The sequence below is a fragment of the Meles meles genome, chromosome 12 (genome assembly GCF_922984935.1).
Source record: "Meles meles chromosome 12, mMelMel3.1 paternal haplotype, whole genome shotgun sequence".
In the NCBI taxonomy this organism is placed as follows: domain Eukaryota; kingdom Metazoa; phylum Chordata; class Mammalia; order Carnivora; family Mustelidae; genus Meles; species Meles meles.
The window spans coordinates 31,157,417-31,178,369 of NC_060077.1; the positions used below are offsets into that span (position 1 = coordinate 31,157,417).

The 20,953-nt window shown below is 53.2% G+C and overlaps 1 protein-coding gene across 1 annotated transcript in view; it reads left to right on the forward strand.

The window, feature by feature from the left end:
* The first annotated feature begins 908 nt into the window (after window positions 1-908).
* Window positions 909-20,953, forward strand: part of HIC2 (HIC ZBTB transcriptional repressor 2) — a 35,131-nt gene continuing 15,086 nt past the window's right edge. The window contains exon 1 of the mRNA XM_046025896.1: window positions 909-1,028. The gene's annotated coding sequence lies outside the window, so the exon portion shown is untranslated. The remainder of the gene's footprint in view (window positions 1,029-20,953) is intronic.

Consider the following 20,953-nt stretch of genomic DNA (forward strand, 5'->3'; position numbering starts at 1 on the left):
AAGTGGCTATGGCTCAGGGCAAGCTATAGCCCCGCAGCAGGCCATGAGAACGACTGCCATGAGCCTGGGTCCAGGCGGGCCAGCTTAGGCACGACGCATGACCCCCGGGGGCCTGCGAGGCGGCAGTCACCGGAAGGGGCTGGCTGAGCACCGCGTGCTCGCGACCTCCGCGACCTTTGAGCAGGTAAGGCCAGCCCGCGGGGCTGTTGGAGCCGGGGCCCGAAGGGGCGCTGGGGTTGGGGGTCAGGGAGTTCCCTTCCCCTCCGGACCCAAATGGCCCGATCCGGGCCTCCTCGGGAGCCCAGAGCACGCGGCCTCCAGTCCCCGGGAGGGTGCGCCTTTGACGGTTGGGTCCCTGCGGGGTGGCAGCACAGAGCCGGGGTGCGAAGGTGTCCTGGAGGTGGGGCGCACGCGGGTCGCTAGGGGTTCCTGATGAGGACCTCGGAGGGGTTAGGCTCAGCTCGAAGGGGGTCAGCTCTGAGGGTGCAGGCTGGGCGTCGGCCTGTGGGGGTCCAGAGTCCCCTTCCCGGGGGTTGGAGGGGGTAGGCGGTCCGGGCGTTTCGGGGTGCGGTCGCGGTCCCGCCCCTGAACCTGGGGTCGGGGTCTGGCGCGGCGACCACGGTCGGGGGTCCCCGCTTCTCCGCGGGCCCCTCCCCCACGGCGCCGTCCAGCGGGCCCGTCGCCCCGCCCCGCCCAGTGTTCGGACCGCTCACCACCTCCGCCCCGCCCCCACCAGTCCCCGCCCACCACAAAACCCCGCCCCATCCCGCCTCCGGCCCCGCCCCGCCGCTCGCCCATTCAGATGTGGGTCAGGGGTGAGCGGGCGGTGCCGACGTCACAAGCTTCCAAGATGGCGCCGGGCGGGCGGGTGTGAGCGGCGCTCAGGGCGCGCTGGGCGGGGAGCCGAGCCGGGCCGGCGGCGGGAGGACGGGGCGGGCGCAGGCGGCGCGAGTTGGGCGCAGAGGACGGGGCGCCGCGGGCAGGGCCGGCCGGCCGGCGGGCGGAGCGCCGCCGCCGACGCACACGAGGTGAGAGGCTGTCGGGGGCAACAGGGGGGCGCGGGCGGGGGCCGCAGACGGGCGCGCCCCCGGGGAGAGGGGCGTGGGCGGGCACGCGCCCGCAGGAGCTGGGCGGGGGCGCACGCGGGACCCCCGGCCCGACGCAGCCTGCCCTGGCTTTGTGGTCCCCGTGCCCGGTAGGGCGCGGGCAGCGGAGGACCCTGGGCACAAAGCCCAGGGGCCGCGCCAGCCTGGGGCGCGGGTCTGCAGAGCGGGGGTCGGCGCCTGAGCGGGCGCCGGCTCTTTGTGCCTTTTCATTAGCAATCTAATCCGAACAGTGTCGGGCGAGCTGCGCTGCCTGACAGGCGGGCGGGCTTCCATTATGCAAACGGCTCAGAGTCTGTGGCCGCCCCTCGTAGGGGGATTTTGCTATTTCCAGAACTGCGGCGCTTTGCCTGCGGTCCCTTTTTGTTGCCCCCCCCCCCCCCACCTCCCGCGGGAAGACCGGCCTGGCAGGGGCAGGGTTGGCCTTGGAGGGGCCGCTTCCAGAAGGCCGGGCCCTGCGGCTGGTGGGCTCGCTGCCCTGCCCCCAGACCTCTCCTGTAGGCAGCCACTTGGCAGGAAGAGAGATGGGCTTGGGGGAGGGGGTCTGCTGGCCGTGGGAGGGGACCGGCTGGCAGAGGAAGGGGGCTGAAGGGCTCCAGCTTGTCACTCTCTGTTTATCTACCGAGATGGTTCATATTCACATGGACTTATTTGGTGCGTGTGGGGTGGGGTGGGGGGAGGCAGGGATGCCTCTCTCTGGGGGGCAGTGACTTACAGAGAGGAGGAAAGGAGGTCAGATAATGCGCGCAGCGGCCCCACCCAGAACAGCGTGGGACTGCCTGGGGAAGGGAGCCCAGTGCTGATCCGGATGGGTAGGAACGGTTTTGAAGTTATTTATCCGTGTCTTCTCCTGTCCCCTCCACCCCCAGTGTCTTTTCCAGTAGGAGTTGCCAAGCACATCTGGAAAGCTAGGTTCCCGGCCCACCCCCCCCCCCCCCCGCAGGAGGGGTGTAACCCAGAGAGGCCACCCCTCTGACATATGTGGTGGGGGGGAGGGGTAGAGCTTTGCCCATAGGAATCCTGTGGCGGTGGATTGTTGACTGATGTGGGGATTGCTGTGCCTCTTGTGCTTGGGGGAGGAGGAGAGCTGGCAGGTAGTGGAGGGGCCTCCAGAGCTTCTAGGCTGAACTTGGGGCTGTTCTCCAGGGACTTTGGATGGAGAGATGGAGCTAAGTCACCCAAACCCAGGACCTTTTTGAAGCTAGCATTTATTGCTTCCTGGCTCCTGGCTTTACTTCTTCTCTTCCATTCCCATTTGCCAACTCTGGACTCCCTGGCCCTTTTAGCAGACATTTTCAGGAGCTCAGGCCATGTGGCTGGTCTGTAGCCCTGGCTCAAGGAGAGAGTGTACACTTAGCAGGGTTGCTGGAGTGGTCTGAAAAAAAGCAGATGGGCCGGCCTCAGGCTGGCCTCCAGAGACAAAGCTGTGTGGTGAGATTGCTGGTTAGCTGGCTCTTAGCACCAAGGGGGGGATGGGAAGCTGATACTTGGGGGTTGAACTGAGGCTTTTGGCCCACGAGTAGATCGCCTTGCCTTGGAGAGAACCTTTGGTCCTGTACAGTTGGGCTTAGGAAAATGTCTGGGTCCCATGGGCAGGCAGTAGACTCAGAAGGCTGGGAGGGGGCTCCCCACCTGACTGCCTGCCTGCCTGCCTTAGGGGTCAGGACTCCCAGGTTGATCTGCTTTCCTTTGACTTCTGGCTTTCTGCAGACCAGTTTTGGGGGAGTTGCTGAATATCTCTTTCCCAGCTTCTCTGGCCGTTCGACTCAGAGTGCTGGTGTGTGCCCAGAATTTCTCCCTGCAGTGTTTTCCTGCCAGTTGTTAGGACTTGTAGATTAGTCACTCAGCTTTTACAAGCGATTCCTGAAAAGAAAAATCTCCCTCTGGTTGCTGGCTCTGCATAGAGGAAGAAGCAGCCCGAGGGAGCCAGGCCTTTAATTAAAGCAAAACTGAAATGATTGCTGCAATTGCTGGAAGGAGAAGCAGCAGCACAGGTGGGGCAGAGGCACTGCGTCCTGTCCTGGCGCAGGACCTGCTCTGGGGACAGGTAGGCAGGATCCCATCTTCGTTCCCTGATCTTGGCCAGCAGCCCAGCCTTCTCCACAAGCTGCAGCTCTGGATTAATCCTCACGTAGTGTTTTCTTTCCATAGATCAGATTTCTCATTTGGTTAATAAGCACAGCCTCCTATCCACTTGAAGTCAGCTGTCGTGGACTTGGAGCAACAGGGTTTTGCATTATTGAGCTGACAGGCCTGCTGCCTTCCCAGAGTCCTTATTGTGTGTCAGGGTCAGATCTGGTGGGGGTGGGGGTGGGTGGCGTGGGGGCAGTGCCTTTTAATCAGCTACTAGCCCCCAGAGAAGGGCTGGCTGGGCAGTTCTGGAGAGTCAGAGGAGTGAGGAAGGAATAAAGTTCAGTTTACCCAGGGGACTGGTGGTGTTGCCCTTTTGCTGGCTTATTGGCCTCAAGCTGTCAGCCCCACCCAGTGCATGCTCTCCTTGCCCACTCAGGCTGAGAGCTACTGCTCCCAGGATCTGATCACTAGAAGAGTGGGGGGTCTTCCTGTTTCTGCCACATGGGAGGCAGCTTTTACCATAGAGAAGAAAGAACCAGTCAGGTTCTTGCCCTCCTGGTTCTTGGAGCCTGGCTCAGGAGGGCAGTGAGAGGGAAGTGGACTTAGAAAGTCTGGAAGTGAGTGTGACATTGGGTCTGCCATTTACTCTCCATGTGACCTTGGACAGTGATTGATTCTGAGCCTTAGTGCCCCCGTGTCTAAAATGGGAGCAGAACTTGAGTTTACATTACCTATCGCTGCCCTCCAGAGCTTAGCCTGGGGAAGACAGACAGGCAAACAAACGATTGTTAAGATAGACTGATAAGGGCTGGCACGGTGCTGTTATGCGGTGCAGAGGGCACCATGGATGGTGGCTGTAGCTGCGAGCTGTGGAGGAAGGGGCCAGCTCCGGGCTGGAGGAGAGCCACAGATGCCATGCTAAGTTCAAGTTGGCTGGAGGAGAGTTTTACGGCAGAGCGCATAGACAGTGGCGGTGTGGAGTGTGGCGGGCGAGATAGAGCAGTGAGGCAAGAGCGCGAGCCTGCAGATGCTGTGTGTTAGAGAAGCTAGCACAGGAGCACCCTCTCCATGCCAGGCACCCGTGAGGCTCTTTGGCAAGCTTTTTATTCCTTCAAGATTTTCTGAGAACAGACACAGGGTGCAGTGCCCAGCCCCTGAAGCTCCACTGGATCATGCTGGTCTCTGACTTTCACAGCCTTACAAACAAGTGGTCGGCCTTAGGCCGGGAGATAGGGGCACACTTGGATTTCTCAGAATCCTTCCAGGTCAGCACGCCGGATAGTCTCCTTTTACAGATGGGTAAATGAGACTCAACTGGGAGATTACATAACTTGTGGGGCTGCAAGTAAGCAACTGGTCAGGCTGGGGCTGGAGGGTAAAATGCCTTTGACTCCTGGGCTTTGTGAGGACCAGTGTGGTGTGGAGTCTTGAAGTCTGAGTTCCAAACAGGGAGGGGCGAACAGACAGCCCCCTCCCCAGGAGGATACTGGCTCCAGCTTAGGGGTTTCCAAACAAGCCAGGCCAGTTTGACTCTGCCTGGCACGACCAGCCTTTGCTTCCTGCTGGGAGGGGCCTTGCCCTGAGGGATAGGGACCTGGGCTGGGGGAGGTCTCAGAGAGCTCCTATAGCCTGGAATGGCAGGAGTGGCGAAGCAAGGCAAAAGCAAGGGAAGCAGGTGGGGGTTGGGGTTGTATGTGGGCCCCCAGTGAGCTTGATAAGGAAGGGAAAGCCAGGAGGCAACTCTAGGCCTGTCACAGTCCAAGAGGGAAGGGCTCAGGCTGGGGTGCCTCTGCTGAAAGAGGGTGTGGCTGGACTTCGTAGAGAGAGTGACCCTAAGAACCTGCCCTGGGACAGTCAGGAAGGGATTCAGAGCCCCTCCTTCAGACTACTCAGTTTTCATGTTTTTCATGGTAATGTCACACGTGGGTGGAGGAGAGGGTGAGTGTGGCTTTGGGGTGAGAGCAGGTCCTCCTGTGGGTGAGAAGGGACAGAATAGCCATATACATACGCCAAAGGGCTTTGCTACTGCTTCTGAGATACGTAGTCCGGAGTGGGTGCCCGTTTCCTGTTTGAGGGTAATCTACCTCCGTGGCCACTTGGGGTATGGGTGAGGAGGGAGAGGGGGGTATGGAAAGGCAGGTGGCCCAGTCTTTGAGGGCATGTACCTCTAGCTCTCCTGTCCATTCCATGGCAATTCCAAGGACCACTAAGGAAAGACCGTGTTTGGGCTTGGCTAGGTGGCCGCTTCCAGGTGGGGAGTTGGCCTCTTGAGGAGATGGAAGGGCTGCTGGCTCTGGCACGGGCGTGGCCGCTGTGCAGACTTGTCCCGCGTTCCAGGCTGCTGCGGTAGCCTCGGGCTTCTTTCCCAGCAGCACCTGTGGGTGGGTGGGTTCTCTCAGGTGAGTATTGGGAGGGGCCACTCCAGTGTCTTGAGAACAGTAACTTATCCCCACATCACCTCCCCCCCAGGTGTTCTCATCAGACCAGACCACACTGGGGTCAGCCTGGTTACAGGCCCTTTTAGGAGGAGGAATGCCTGTGGCCTTTGTAGTTCCCTCACCTGTGCTGCTTTGGAAGATCGTAAGATCCCGGTGGATTGTGTTCCTGAAATGAATGAAAGAGTAGGGTTGATGGCTGGGAAGGTGAGGTCTGAGGCCTCAGTGGCCTTACCCTTTGTGGACACCATGGTGCTTTCCTTGTGATGAGTGCTTGCTGCGTATTGACCCATCGAGTACATGCTGTTACTGTGCTGCCTGCTGGTGCCCTAGTTCTCATCCCCACATGTGAGGATCACCTGGTTGCTGGTAGAGGCTGGCCCAGCCCGGCCTATTTCTAACTTCCATGTTTCCTAAGACGTGGAAATGAATTTGATGTGTAGAGAACCACTGCTTTAGCAGGTGATGAATCTGTGTTGGTAATAGAATCAAGCAAGTGTGAGTCCCCATCGACCAGTGGATTATGATCTAGGGTGTCATGAATGCTTTACTTTGATGGCCCAGTGGGATCGAATTTACAGAACAAGTTGGGTTGATTCTGTTAGTTACTAGAGTCTCAGAGAAGCTCCAGACACAGAACACAGAAGGCATTTACTCTTTTCATGGTCCCACTTCCTTGGGGGCAGTGGGGGAGACCCCAGGCCAGTGTGCACTAGGGGGCATTTCTTTAGATGTCTCTGGAGTGCTGCCTGCTGCTCTTGAGCCCAGGGCTCTTCGTCCTGCTTGGTTTTCAGAGTTTCCCGGTTCTGCTTTTGTGAGTGCATTCGTGGGCCCTGGTTGGCCTATCTGTGCCGTGGCAGGGCCTGACCTAGTGACATTTGGGATCCTTATGGCTCCCTAATGAGCCACTGTGGCCATAGCCAGGGACTCCTGGGACCTGAGCCCCTGTTTTTCTCTTTGACCTCAAGGTCCCGGGGAGAGAGAGATTGGTCCTGAGGTTGCTTTTCTGGATTGTTATCTGGATAAGGTGTGTAAGGGGCTGGGAAACAAAATTGGGAGGGGATTGCTGTGAAAGGGCATTAGAGGTAGAGCTTCAGGTAAGACCTGGCTCTCCTGGCTCAGCTCTCTTTGCTAGAAGAGAACAAGGGGCAGTCCTGGGGTTTCGTGCGTTATCTGTGGGCAGATGGAACATAAGACAGCTCTGCTGCTTGCTCTGGGCAGCTTACAGAATGAGGTGAGCAGCAAGGCCCCTGAGTCTGGTGTGGTTCTGGTTGGTGTCCTGGTTAGGAAGTGCTGTCCATTAGGGAAGAAAGACCAGCCTGGGCTGGGGCAGTGAAGGAGAGGGGATTGAGAAGTCTTGGCTGGTTGTTGAGGAAGAAGTGGGTGGTGGTGGGACACAGGCAGGGTGTCCTTCCTCTCTGTTCTTTTCTTTTTCTTTCTTTTTTTAAACAATTTTATTTATTTATTTGACAGAGATCACAAGTAGGCAGAGAGGCAGGCAGGGGTGGGGGGGAAGCAGGGTCCTGGCTGAGCAGAGAGCCTGACATGGGGCTCGATCCCAGGACCCTGAGATCATGACCTGAGCCGAAGGCAGAGGCTTAACCCACTGAGCCACCCAGGCGCCCAAGAAGTTCTTTTAAAAAAAGATTGATTTGGGGCGCCTGGGTGGCTCAGTGGGTTAAGCCTCTGCCTTCAGCTCAGGTCATGGTCTCAGGGTCCTGGGATCGAGCCCCATGTCGGGCTCTCTGCTCGGCGGGGAGTCTGCTTCCCCCTCTCTCTCTGCCTGCCTCTCTGCCTGCTTGTGATCTCTCTCTCTGTTAAATAAATCTTTAAAAAAAAAAAAAAAGATTGATTTTATTTATTTTTAAAGGTTTTCTTTGTGTCTCAGAGAGAGAGCATACAAGCAGGGGGAGGAGCAGAGGGAGAAGCAGGCTCCCCATGGAGCCAGGAACCTGATAAGGGACTCAATCCTAGGATACTGAGATCATGACCTGAGCTGAAGGCAGATGTTTAACCGACTGAGGCACTCAGGCATCCCAAGACTTATTTATTTTAGAGAGAGAGAACGTGAAGGGTTGGGGGGGAGGGGTTGTAGGAGAGAGAATCTTTTTTTTTTTTTTTTTAAGATTTTATTTATTTGACAGAGATCACAAGTAGGCAGAGAAGCAGTCAGAGAGAGAGGAGGAAGCAGGCTCCCCGCTGAGCAGAGAGCCGGATGCGGGACTCGATCCCAGGACCCTGGGATCATGACCTGAGTTGAAGGCAGAGGCTTTAACCCACTGAGCCACCCAGGCGCCCCAGGAGAGAGAATCCTTAAACTGACTCTCTGCTGAGGAAGGAGCCCAGCGTGGCCCTTGATCCCAGGACCCCAAGATCATGACCTGAGGCGATACCAAGAGTCAGATGTCCAACTGACTAAGCCACCCAGGCGCCCCTGTTAGAGATGTTCTAAGAGTAAGTTAAACACAACCACACGTGTGTGGCAGCCTCAAACACGTATGTGTGGGTTCCTTCCTCTGAGCTGTGGTGGAGCCTAAGGACAGTCAAAGTTTTCATTTTGAGTGGGGTGGCAGTATGGCTGTCTTGGATAAAGCCTGGAGCTGGACAGGAGTTCCTTGTAAACTAGGGAGGGACCACTACAGGCCTGGTGAGCAGGTCCGTTCCCCACCCTTCTCCAGGTGGGGTCTGGAGGTGGTCAGGGGGTCAGGACTCTCAGGGTCATCTTACTTGCCTTCTAGTGCCAACTCCTTCCCTTCTGGCACATTGGACTATAAACTTGGGCTTTTGTTGATCACTTTGCAGAGGATCTGTGAGGGTGATGGTTTGGGGGTTCTTGGGAACTCAGAGCTGGGCTCCTTTCCTTCTCTTGGTATTCTCACTGTGCGGGCAAATGAGAGGTGTTTGGGACTGGGCAGGGTGGCCTCCTAGGGTGAGGCTGTTTCTTGATAGATGGGTGATCTTGGTGATGAGAGAGGGGCCAAGCAATAGCCGCATCAGATGCCCTGGGCCACCTCTAGCAGGTGCCTTTCTTACCTGCCGCTAGGCTCTAGGTGCAGGTGGGTTGAACACTGAGTTGGGTTGTCCTTTGGCTGTGGTAGGTGAACCTGAGCGCCAGAGGGGTGCAGGCAGGGGAGAGGACTGTTTCCAAAGTCCCACATTCCATGCATGTGTTGATGCTGATAAGGGCAACAGGGCTGGCTTAGCTGCTTTGGGCAGGAGGGGACTTTGACTTCATGCCCCCAGCAGGCAGCGAGCTTGCACATCCTGCTTCCTGCAGCACCCCTCCCCCACCTCCCCCTCTGACCACCTCTGCAGGGCCTGCACTCCGGGGGCCCACAGCGTACAGAGGCCCAGCTTGTTCCAAGAGCGCTGCCTGCTCTGAGTAAGCAGGCCTTCGGAGGTCTTTCCAGAGTTTCTGTTAGTCCTGCTGCCTCTTAGAGTATTTGGTGAACAAGTGTGATTTTGGGAAGAATGCGTCTCTGCCTCATTTTCCTTGGCTATAAAATGGGTTGTTAGAAATATTTGAGTTAGTGCATATCAGCTGTTTGCAGAGTGATTTGCAGACCTCTGGGATCCCCAAGACCCTTTTCATAGTACTTAGAAGTGACTGGCCTTTGTTCTGTGCAAAGCCATGGTGGGTGGGTGGTACATATCACCCAGAGTTGTGTTCTCCACTGGTGGTGTTCCAGACAGAGACGGCCAATGTTCCTGAGCGTCCTAGGGAGGCAGTACAGATGACTGAGGAGTTAATCTGGACCCTGGGGTACATGTCTTTTTAGTATTAGTGACAAAATAGGGAGTATGCATGATTCACGTGAAGCAGAACCATTATCTCCAGAAAGCCCTTCACATCTGCATGGGCTCTACTCTGAACTAGCTGCTTTTTCTTACGGAACATTGTTTTCAGTTGAAAGAACGACTGACAGACAAGGTGTGGTTATTCAGACTTGGAGAATTTTTTTTTTTATTATTATTTTTTTAAAAGATTTTATTTATTTATTTGACAGAGAGCGAGATCACAAGTAGGCAGAGAGGCAGGCAGAGAGAGAGGAGGAAGCGGGCTCCCCGCTGAGCAGAGAGCCCGATGTGGGGCTCGATCCCAGGGCCCTGGGATCAGGACCTGAGCTGAAGGCAGAGGCTTAACCCACTGAGCCACCCAGGCACCCCACAGATGTGGAGAGTTTGCCCAGACATTTTCTCAGATGCAGATGGTGAGCTTTGCCACTTCAAGGAAAACAGCTGACAATGTGTGTTGCTGGTGCTAGAACCCTCATGGGAAGAGGAGTTTTGGAAAACTCCTCTCCATCACTGTGAGCCTGACTTAGCCTTCACTGATAAGATCAGCGGTGATACTAACACATGGGAGTTTTTTGGTGTCCTGTAATGAAATGTGATGACATTTGGAAGATCTGATCAACTCAGTGAACCAAAATTTTCCAGATGACCAGTGCTTGATGTTGCACAACCTTGCGTGGTTAGGAGTGCAGCCTAGACCAGTGGATTTTTGCGTAACTTAATGTGAGATAGTCATGGATACGATTTCAGAATCTCTATTGCAAATTATTTATTCATTTATTTATTTTTTTAGATTTAAAAAATCTGTTTGAGAGACCAAGCATGAGCGGTGGGGGCGGGGGTGGGATGCTGAAGGGGAGAGAGAAGCAGACTCCCTGTTTAGCTTGGGGCCTGATGGGAACTGGATCTCAGGACCCTGAAATCATGACCTAAGCTGAAGGCAACATTTAACTGATGGAGCTACCCAGGTGCCGCTCCTTTGTAACTTTTGAAAGACCACCACTTGTTGAATTTCAGTGTAATATCAATGAAGAAGAGTCACACTTAGCTGGAAGGATTATTAAAATACTCTTCTCTTCTGGGGCGCCTGGGTGGCTCAGTGGTTTAAGGCCTCTGCCTTCAGCTCAGGTCGTGATCCTGGGGTCCTGGGATCCGGCTCTGTGCTCGGCGGGGAGCCTGCTTCCCTTCCTCTCTCTCTCTGCCTGCCTCTCTACCTACTTGTGATCTCTGTCTGTCTAACAAATAAAATCTTAAAAAAAAAAAAAAAAAACCAAAATTCCTCTCTTCTATCTGTGTAAAGAGACACTTCTTCAGAGACTTGAATCAAACACACATATCCTAATAGACTAAGTATAGAAACAGTTACGAGAATCTAGCCGCTTCTGGGACTCCTGGGTGGCTCAGTCGATTAAGTCTGCTCTCAGTTCGAGTTATGATCCCAGAGTCCTGGGATTGAGTTCCGCATTGGGCTCCCTGGTTGGCGAGGAGCCTGCTTTTCTCTCAGCCTCCTGTTCCCCCTGCTTGTGCATGCTTTCTCTCTCTGACAGATAAATCTTTAGAAACCAAAAACCAAAAAAAAGCAACTGAGAGAATCTAGCCACTTCTATTAAGCCAGAAGTTAAAGAGATTTAAAATGTAAAATGGGTGCCTGGATGGCTTAGTCGTTAACCATCTGCCTTCAGCTCAGGTCACCATCCCGGAGTCCTGAGATCAAGGCCCACGTTAGGCTCCCTGCTCCGTGGGGGGCCTGCTTCTCCCTCTCCCACTCCCCCGCTTGTATTCCCTCTCTAGCTGTCTCTCTGTCAATTAAATAAAGAAAATCTTAAAAAAAAAAAAAGATAAATGAAAAATGTAAAACTCTTCTCATTCATTTTTTTTAATTTTGGGATTTTTCCCCCCATAAAAAATGGTATTTATGTTAATGTTTGTTGTTGTTGTTTTGTTTCTAATTCTTTTTAAAGATTTTATTTATTTGACAGAGAGAGAGCTTACAAGCAGGCAGAGAGGCAGGCGGGGGGCGGGGGGGGAGCAGGTTCCCTACCAAGCAGAGCGCCCATGTGGGGCTCGATCCCAGGACCCTGAGATCATGACCTGAGCCGAAGACAGAGGCTTAACCTACTGAGCCACCCAGGCACCCCTCTTAATTTTTTTTTTTTAAAGAATTCATTTATTTTGGGGGACCTGGGTGGCTCAGTGGGTTAAAGCCTCTGCCTTTGGTTCGGGTCATGATCTCAGGGTCCTGGGATCGAGCCCCACATTGGGCTCTCTGCTCGATGGGGAGTCTGCTTCCCTTCTCTCTCGGCCTGCCTCTCTGCCTACTTGTGATCTCTCTCTCTCTCTGTCAAATAAATAAATAAAATCTTTTATCTTTTTTTTTTTTTTTTAAGATTTTCTTTATTTAATTGACAGAGAGACAGCTAGAGAGGGAATACAAGCGGGGGAGTGGGAGAGGGAGGAGCAGGCCCCCCACGGAGCAGGGAGCCTAACGTGGGCCTTGATCCCAGGACTCCGGGATGGTGACCTGAGCTGAAGGCAGATGGTTAACGACTAAGCCATCCAGGCACCCATTTTACATTTTAAATCTCTTTAACTTCTGGCTTAATAGAAGTGGCTAGATTCTCTCAGTTGCTTTTTTTTGGTTTTTGGTTTCTAAAGATTTATCTGTCAGAGAGAGAAAGCATGCACAAGCAGGGGGAACAGGAGGCTGAGAGAAAAGCAGGCTCCTCGCCAACCAGGGAGCCCAATGCGGAACTCAATCCCAGGACTCTGGGATCATAACTCGAACTGAGAGCAGACTTAATCGACTGAGCCACCCAGGAGTCCCAGAAGCGGCTAGATTCTCGTAACTGTTTCTATACTTAGTCTATTAGGATATGTGTGTTTGATTCAAGTCTCTGAAGAAGTGTCTCTTTACACAGATAGAAGAGAGGAATTTTGGGGTTTTTTTTTTTTTTTTAATTCATTTATTTGGGGTGCCTGGTTGGCTTAGTTGTTAAGCATCTGCTTTTGCCTTTGGTCATGATTCTAGGGTCCTGGGATTAAGCCCAGAACTGGGCTCCCTGCTCAGCGGGAAGCCTGCTTCTCCCTCTCCCACTACCCTTGCTTGCATTCCCTCTCTCGCTCTGTCTCTCTCTGTCAAGTAAATAAATAAAATCTTAAAAAAGAGTGAGGGTGAGAGCATGAGCTGGGGAGGGAGAGGGAGAAGCAGGCTTTTGCTGAGCAGAGCAGATGTCGGACTCTGAGATCATGACCTGAGCTGAAGTTGGACGCTTAACTGACTGAGCCACCCAGGCACCCTGTTCTTAAGTGATCTCTACACCCAGCTTGGAGCTCTAACTCACAACTCCAAGATCAGGAATCACATGCTCTACTGTCTGAGCCAGTCAGGCAGCCCCAACATGGGTTTCTTACAGCTGTTTTAAGTCAAGTTACTGTTTTAATTACCAGGTTGTCTAATGTGCTAAATAGAACAGTGACATGGCCTATATAAACCGCATGAAGTTTGTTGGGCATCCTAAGTTAGAAGAAAGTGAGCAACAGTTTCGAAGTGCTTGAGGGGAAGAGTGCTGGACAGCCTTCTTCCTTTCTCATGATCCCGTCTTCACCGCCTGCTTCTCCTCTCATGTATTATCTGCTCTCTTCTTTGCACTGCTCCTGCCTGGCTGGCATTTGCTCACCTTAATACACCATGTACAGGGCCTGTTCCATGCCCAGTGCCACTGTGGCTGTGGGCTGGTGGGCCACAGGGTCCCTCACCTTGGGGGCCTGGTTGGGGGTCGCTGTGGGCCGAGGCAGAGGGGAAGTGCACAGAGGGAAGCGGCTGGGCAGCTGGTGCTGACATGGGGTCCTGGGAGAAATGCAAGGCTGGCTTCGTAGGGGAGGGGCACTCAGGCATGATGGTGGATCAGATTTTCTGCAGAAGCACGGTGCAGGCCTGGCTGGAGTGTGGACTTTATCCAGGCATCGGGAATGCATTGAAAGCTTTAAGCAGGGGAGTGACTGGATGAGACCGGTGTTTGAGAAAGATAACTCAAGGTTGATTGGACTCCAAATTGGAGCAGAGGCTGCAGAGGGGAGATGTGTGCTAGACTTCGGTATTTTCCCTTAGAGTGGCATTAACTGCCCTTCCTGCCCTCTAGTCCTTCGGAGGGTTCCTGGGATTTCCCTCCTGTTGGGTGAGGCATGCCTGGCCTCCCAGGTGTGGAGGCCCTTGCTTCTGTTGCTTTCTACTTACTGGGACAGAGTGATAGTTTCTGGGCTTCTCCCATGGGACTGAACCCTCTGAAGTCCTTCTTGGCATCTTGTTGCCATGTTTGCCTAGCTGTGTGGCCCTGCAGTGTTTGGGGCGGGTATCTTTGGGTCAAGGGATGTGAGGGATGCTCAAATGAGTGTCACACAGCTTTGGTCTCTGGCACCGCTCCCTGTTCTCTTGGGGCTCCTGCACAAAGCATGCCAGGTTCCTCGGTTGACTTGAAGATTGTGCTCTGGGTTATTTACAGACATGGTAATGAGAGAGTATAAATTATCTGTGCACACATGCAGGTGTAGTGGGCAACATGTGCCCTGCCTTCCCCCACCCATGTAAGAAGTGGCCCCTGGGGGCGCCTGGGTGGCTCAGTGGGTTGGGCCTCGAGGCTGCCTTCCGCTTGGGTCATGATCTCAGGGTCCTGGGATCGAGCCCCGCATCAGGCTCTCTGCTCAGCAGAGCCTGCTTCTCCTGCTCTCTCTGCCTGCCTCTCTGTCTGCCTCTCTGCCTACTTGTGATCTCTCTCTCTGTCAAATAAATAAATAAAATCTTTAAAAAAAAAAAAAAAAGTAGTGGCCCCTAGACACCCACCTGTGCTGCTGCTCCCTAGTTCCCTGCCTCCCTCCAGGAATCACTACTCTTCTGAATTGAGGGTTAACCATTCCCTAGCTTTTCTTTGTCGCCTCCCTGGGCTTGTCGGGATCCCTGAACACCAGGTGGCTGGGTTTGGCCGGGTTTGGCCAAGTCTGCCCTTTGTGCTCTCAGAATCAGCCACTAATCTCTATTTTGAGATTCATTGAAGTGCTGGGGGTAGCTGTGGTTTCTGCCATCCTGTCCCCTCTTGGGAGTGGTCCAAGGTGGTGCTGTCCTCCATTTCATGGTCCAGCCTGCTAGCGGGGGGTTCAGGAGTTTTCAGGGGAGGTCTTTGTTGCCTCCTGAGGAGCCCCGTTTTCACTACACAGCCGGCTCCACTTCTCCAGCCAGATACATGCCTGTTCAGTTTGTTTTCTGTTTCTGAAGCTGGTTTCATAATGCTACACAGTCCTCACAGTACCACTGAAACTCCATCTGAAAAGTAGAGGGACACTAGGAGTGTGTTTTCCCCAAGTCGGGGTGGCTCTCTGTCCTGTTCCCTTGCTGAGCTGTTGGCCTCTGTTAGACCCTTCAAGATACCCGCTGGGCATGTGAGACCTCTTCTGTGAGATGCCACACTTGGAGGCTTTTTAGACACAGGGGCATAGACGGTGAGGTTTTCTATGGAAGTTCCCTAATTTTATCCTTAAAAATGGCTTCTTAAAAACAACTGGGTGCCTGTGATGTTTCTACTCGACTTTTTTTTTTTCTTTTTTCATCTTTGATCTTTGGCTATAGTTCCTTGAGCCATTTGTTTGAGAGTTAGGGGGTTTGATCACACTGGAGCCAAGGGGACTTGTCCCTCGGCACAGCAGCTCCCTTAGACCCCCTATTCCGGATGGCTTCGTCTGGTTTCTCCTTGGTTTGCTTCCTTTGACGTGACCAGCTGGCTGCTCTGGGACGCGCTCAGGCGTTGGTGGAAAGGTATTTTGTTTGTACCTCACCTGCCACTCTGAATTTTCTCCTCTCTTCTGGGCTTGCTTAATATTGGAACTTCTCTCTGTAGAAGTACCACCTAGCAGGCTGTTATTACTTTGGGTGCCAGACACTGATTTTTTTTTTTTTTTTTAAGATTATTTATTTATTTATTTGACACAGAGAACAAGCAGGGGGAGCAGCAGAGGGAGAAACAGGCTCCCTGCGGGGCTCAATCCCAGGACCCCGAGTTCGTGATTGGAACCGAAGGCAGATGCTCAACCGACTAAGCCACCCAGGCTCCTTGAGACACTGATTTTTATGGTGGTTTCTAGGTTTTGTGTAGGTTCCTGGCTGGTCTGTGGAGTTCTCTGTTCCAAGATGGACATTCCATTCTGGGTGTGGCCATTGTGTCCTGTTAGTGCTCTGCTTTTTTTTTTTTTTTTTTTTAAAGATTTTATTTATTTGACAGAGATCACAAGTAGGCGGAGAGGCAGGTGGCTGGTGGGTAGGGAAGCGGGCCCCCTGCTGAGCAGAGAGCCCGATGTGGGACTCGATCCCAGGACCCTGGGATCATGACCTGAGCCGAAGGCAGAGGCTTAACCCACAGAGCCACTCAGGCGCCCCAGTGCTTTGCTTTTTGTCATGTGATTATTATTATTAGTTGGTGGTTCAGGGAGATTATTTCCTGACCTGGGTCTACTTGCTAATGAGGACCAAGACTGGGCCCTGCTTGCGTCCTGAATGTTTCTGTGCCCTGTATGATATCGTACGAGGCAACTTGGCAGTTGTGGGTTCTTTACAGATGGACATACTTGTGTAACCAGTGTTCAGAATGAGAAATACAACCCCAGGCCCCCCTTGTGAATCCGTTGAGTCACCTGTCTTCCCCCGCTCCTCCCTCGCCCTTGGACTTGTGCTGCCTGCTTTCCAACTTACATGAATGGAATCACATCACATAGTCTCTTTTTTGGGCCTGGCTCTGGCCAGCAGTATGCTGGAGAGACTCGTCTACGTGCCTGTAAATCGAACTGTGTGACCTCGCCAACAAAATTAGCTATTTTTAACCTATAAAAGGCACATTTGTATTGTCCTGTGCAGATGGTCAGTCGTGCTCATGGCTGGCTAACAGCCTCAGTACCTTCAGCTCTCCCCGGTCTGGTAGGTGGTGGGCTCCTGTGAGCAGGGCTGCTGTGCACATGCTTGCCTGGAGTTTTTGGTGTATACCGTGGAGTGCATTTTCTGGACCACAAGGTTTGCATACCTTTCTCTTTCCTCCTTGGGAAATAATTCTTTTAGTTTTCAGCCAGCTAATTGAAGCTTCATCTTTACTGTCTGGCATCAGGTTTTGTTTTTCTCTAATTGCCCTTTTGGGTGCTGTTGCTGTTACCCTGGCCAGGAGGGTCATGTTGTGTCATGGGGCAGGGCAGTGTTTCTTGCCGGCTTGCCTTGAGAATTCTGACTGGCCTGCAGCAGCCATGTGGGTGAAGGGTTGTCAGCTGCCCTTTCTTGGGAAGGACTGCCCTACATTGAGGGGTGTTTCTTCCTGCCCCCTGCTTTCTTAAAATACTTCCTTAGGGACGACTGGGTGGCTCAGTCACTTAAGCTTCTGCCTTCAGCTCAGGTTATGATCCCAGTGTCCTGGGATTGGGGTCCATGTGGAGCTCCCTGCTCACCAGGGAGTCTGCTTTTCCCTCTGCCTCTCTCTCTCTCAAATAAGTAAAAACAAAGCAAAAGCCCTTAAGATTTGTTTGGGCGCCTGGGAAGCCTCTGCCTTCAGCCCAGGTCATGATCCCAGAGTCCTGGGATCAAGCCCCACATCGGGCTCTCTGCTCAGCGGGAAGCCTACCTCCTCCTCCTCTCTCTCTCTGCCTACTTGTGATCTCTGTCTGTCAAATAAATAAATAAAATCTTTAAAAAAAAAAAAGATTTGTTTATGTTTGAGAGAGAGCGCGCGCAAGCGCGCCCACCAACACGAGGCAGGGAGGAGCAGAGGGAGAGGGAGAGAATTTTTTTTTTTTTTTTTCCCGTCCACACGTGTATTTTTAATGTGATTTAGTGGCCAACACTGAACAATAGAAAGTTTTCATGAAGATACATATTTCTGGCTTTTTTTTTTTTTAACATTTAATTTATTTTTTTCAACGTAACAGTATTCATTGTTTTTGCACAACACCCAGTGCTCCATGCAAAACGTGCCCTCCCTATTACCCACCACCTGTTCCCCCAACCTCCCACCCCTGACCCTTCAAAACCCTCAGGTTGTTTTTCAGAGTCCATAGTCTCTTATGGTTCGCCTCCCCTTCCAATTTTTTTTTTTTTTTATAAACATATAATGTATTTTTATCCCCAGGGGTACAGGTCTGTGAATCGCCAGGTTTACACACTTCACAGCACTCATGATAGCACATACCCTCCCCAATGTCCATAACCCCCTCCCCCTTTCCCAACCCCACCTCCCCCCAGCAACCCCCAGTTTGTTTTGTGAGATTAAGAGTCATTTATGGTTTGTCTCCCTCCCAATCCCATCTTGTTTCATTTATTCTTCTCCTATCCCCCTACCCCCCCATGTTGCTTCTCCATGTCCTCAAATCAGGGAGATCATATGATAGTTGTCTTTCTCCGATTGACTTATTTCACTAAGCATGATATAGAGAGGGAGAAAATCTTAAGCAGACTCTGTGCTGAGTGTGGAGCCGCACATGGGAGCCTCGATCTCATGACCCTGAGATCACAACCTGAGCCAAAATCAGGAGTCAGACATTTAACTGATCGCCATCCAGGTGCCCCTCTTCCTGGTTTTTGGTCATGAAATATTTTTTTGTATGACATCACAGTGATAGAAGATGGTAGGAGTTTGGGTTAGTTTTGTTTTGCTTTAATTCTTTTAAGAGTCCTTAGTTGGCATAAGAAATTGTTAATTGCTAGGATTGATTTTGAAATGGAGTTGGAGTTTCTTTACAGGAGCCATGGGCGGGCAGTGGTAGCACTGTGACTCAGCCGTGACTCCACCCTCTGCCTCTGGGACTTCGTTATCTCATCTGAAGGGTGTCCCCCGGGGCAGGTGAGATGATTATGATAGTCTCTTGCAGCGAGCTGCCCAGGCTTTCCAGGTGCCCTTTTAGCTCCTTGCAGGTGGAATTTCTACCTCTTTACCACTGTGCTGAACTGCTGCCTCCTCCCTTGAGGGCTCTGCCTGCCTCCCAAACCCACCGCCCCCTGCCTTTGGCCACGTCCTGTCTCTGCAGATGCCTGGTAACCAGGCTCCACCTCTGTCTCACATTCCAGGTCCACTGTTGTTGGTTGTTTTTATTTTATTTATTTATTTTGTTGTTGTTTAAAAGGTTTTATTTATTTGAGAGAAAGAGTGTGGACGCATCACAAGTGGCGAGAGAGGCAGAGGGAGAAGCAGACACCCCACTGAATGGGGAGCCCTACATGGGGCTCAATCCCTGGATCCTGAGATTGTGACATGAGCTGAAGTTGAGTTCTCAACCGACTAAGCCATCCAGGTGCTCCCAGGTTCATTGTTTTTATTAATCATTCTGGGCTCGTTTTGTTGTTGTTGTTGTTTTTAAAGATTTTATTTATTTGACAGAGATCACAAGTAGGCAGAGAGGCAGGCAGAGAGAGAGAGAGGAGGAAGCAGGCTCCCTGCCGAGCAGAGAGCCCGATGGGGGGCTTGATCCCAGGACCCTGGGACCGTGACCTGGGCCAAAGGCAGAGGCTTTAACCCACTGAGCCACCCAGGCGCCCCTCTGGGCTCGTTTATCTGGGAAACGATGTCTTCCCTTTGGGAGCTATCTACCTCTCGACACCCAGTGGCTAAGCGTTTACTACTTGGAGAGCATTGGGCTCTTGGGGCAATAGAAGGCTTAGAACCCACCTTAGCGCTTCCCAGACCTGAATGTGCAGGCGAGTCCCGTGAGGTTAGGATGCTAGTTCTGGTTTGAGGTCTGGAGTGAGGCCTGGGCAGCTGTGCTTCCTGCGAGGGCCCGGTGGGGCTGCTGTAGCTGCTGGTCCGTGCACCGTGCCCTGTGATGAGCCAGACTGCGGGGAACTAGGGCTCAGGGCACAGAAACCAGTGCCCTGGGGCCTCTCTGCCTCCTGACTGAAGTAGCTCCTGGGTTTTCCCTGGTTCCTTGCTTGATGGGAATGGCAGATGTTCTCTGCTCTTCTGTTGGCCGACCCTCACCGTGGGTGCTTCCTTGCCTCCAGGCTCCTGCCCTGTTGTTGCCAGAGAGCCTCGCACCAGTAGCTCAGGCCCTTCCCAAGGAGAGGGCGGTGTGGGGGAGAGTCTGGAAGTGAGCATAGTTTTTGTAGTAATCTTTTTTTTTTTTTAAAGATTTTATTTATTTATTTGACAGAGAGAGATCACAAGCAGACAGAGAGGCAGGCAGAGAGAGAGAGAGGGAAGCAGGCTCGCCGCTGAGCAGAGAGCCCGATGTGGGACTCGATCCCAGGACCCTGAGATCATGACCTGAGCCGAAGGCAGCGGCTTAACCCACTGAGCCACCCAGGCACCCAATTATTTATTTGACACCGAGAGAGAGAGAGAGAGAGAGAGAGAGAGACAGTGAGAGAGGGAACACAAGCAGAGGGAATGGGAGAGGGAAAAGCAGGCTTCCCCCTGAGCAGGGACCCCAACATGGGGTTTGATCCCAGAACCTTGGGATCATGACCTGAGCCGAAGGCAGACACTTAACCATTGAGCCATGCAGGCGCCCATGTAATAATCATAATCTTAAACTGCTATTCCCCTTCTTTTGAGTAGCACTCACCTGCCTCTCCCCAGTGGCATTTATGGCTTGGCCTGGCCAGGTACATTTGCAAAACCTCGCCCTCTGGTGGCACCCTGCCCTGTGCCTTTTCTGGTGCCAGGTAGCCCAGTCCAGTTGCAGGCCCCCAAGGCCATCTTGGCCTTGCTTCTGGTTGGCTCCAAAGCCAGGCGTGATGGGAGGGAGAAGAGCCAAGGCTGCCCTGGAGAAGCAAGGTTTGCAGGATGTGCAGTGTTCGGCTTCCTGCCAGGGTTCTCCTTGCACCAACCCTTTCTCATGGTGTTGTGTTACCCAGGAGCTGGCCCACCCCTCAGATAGGAGTTGCACAAGATGAAAGTGATCAACCCTGGCCCATAACAGGCAGCATGGGGGTCTTCTGTGGGGCCCGAAGCAATTTCAGGACAGACTCAGAGTCCGGCTGGGGTGGATACACCTTCCCTTGCTGTTCAGAGTGAGCCGGTGGGTGGGCAGCAGGGCTGGCCTGAGGGGCAGAGAAGAATGCCAGCACTGGGTCCCTGATGATTATATCACCAGTGCACTGAGCGGAACCCAAATGTTTATTTCGTAGAAGCTGCGTTGGAGGGAGGGCTGGGCTCCTGGCATTCGGAGAGCCTGTTGCTTTCCAGGAGGATGGTCTGGGAGAAGAGCCAGGAGCTGCTGGCTGGCATCCAGGTCTGGGCTAGATTACACGGCTGGGCTTGCCCAGAGAACTGAGTCCCACCCACCATCAGCCAGTGCCTGGAGGGACAGGCCAGAGAGGTCATGGAGGCCAGGGGTGTTCTCAGAAGAGCAGCAGGCACAGCTTGGGCACCCAGAGCAGGCTGCCTGCCGGAGGTGGGGGGGCACCTGTCACTTGTAGCCCCAAACTTCTCAGTGGTCTCAGGTGATGAAGGAGCTGGGGTGACCTTATACACTGAGGTCAGGAGAATGCAGCCCCCTGAGGCCCTGCTGTGATGGGCAGGTGGGTGGTGGTGG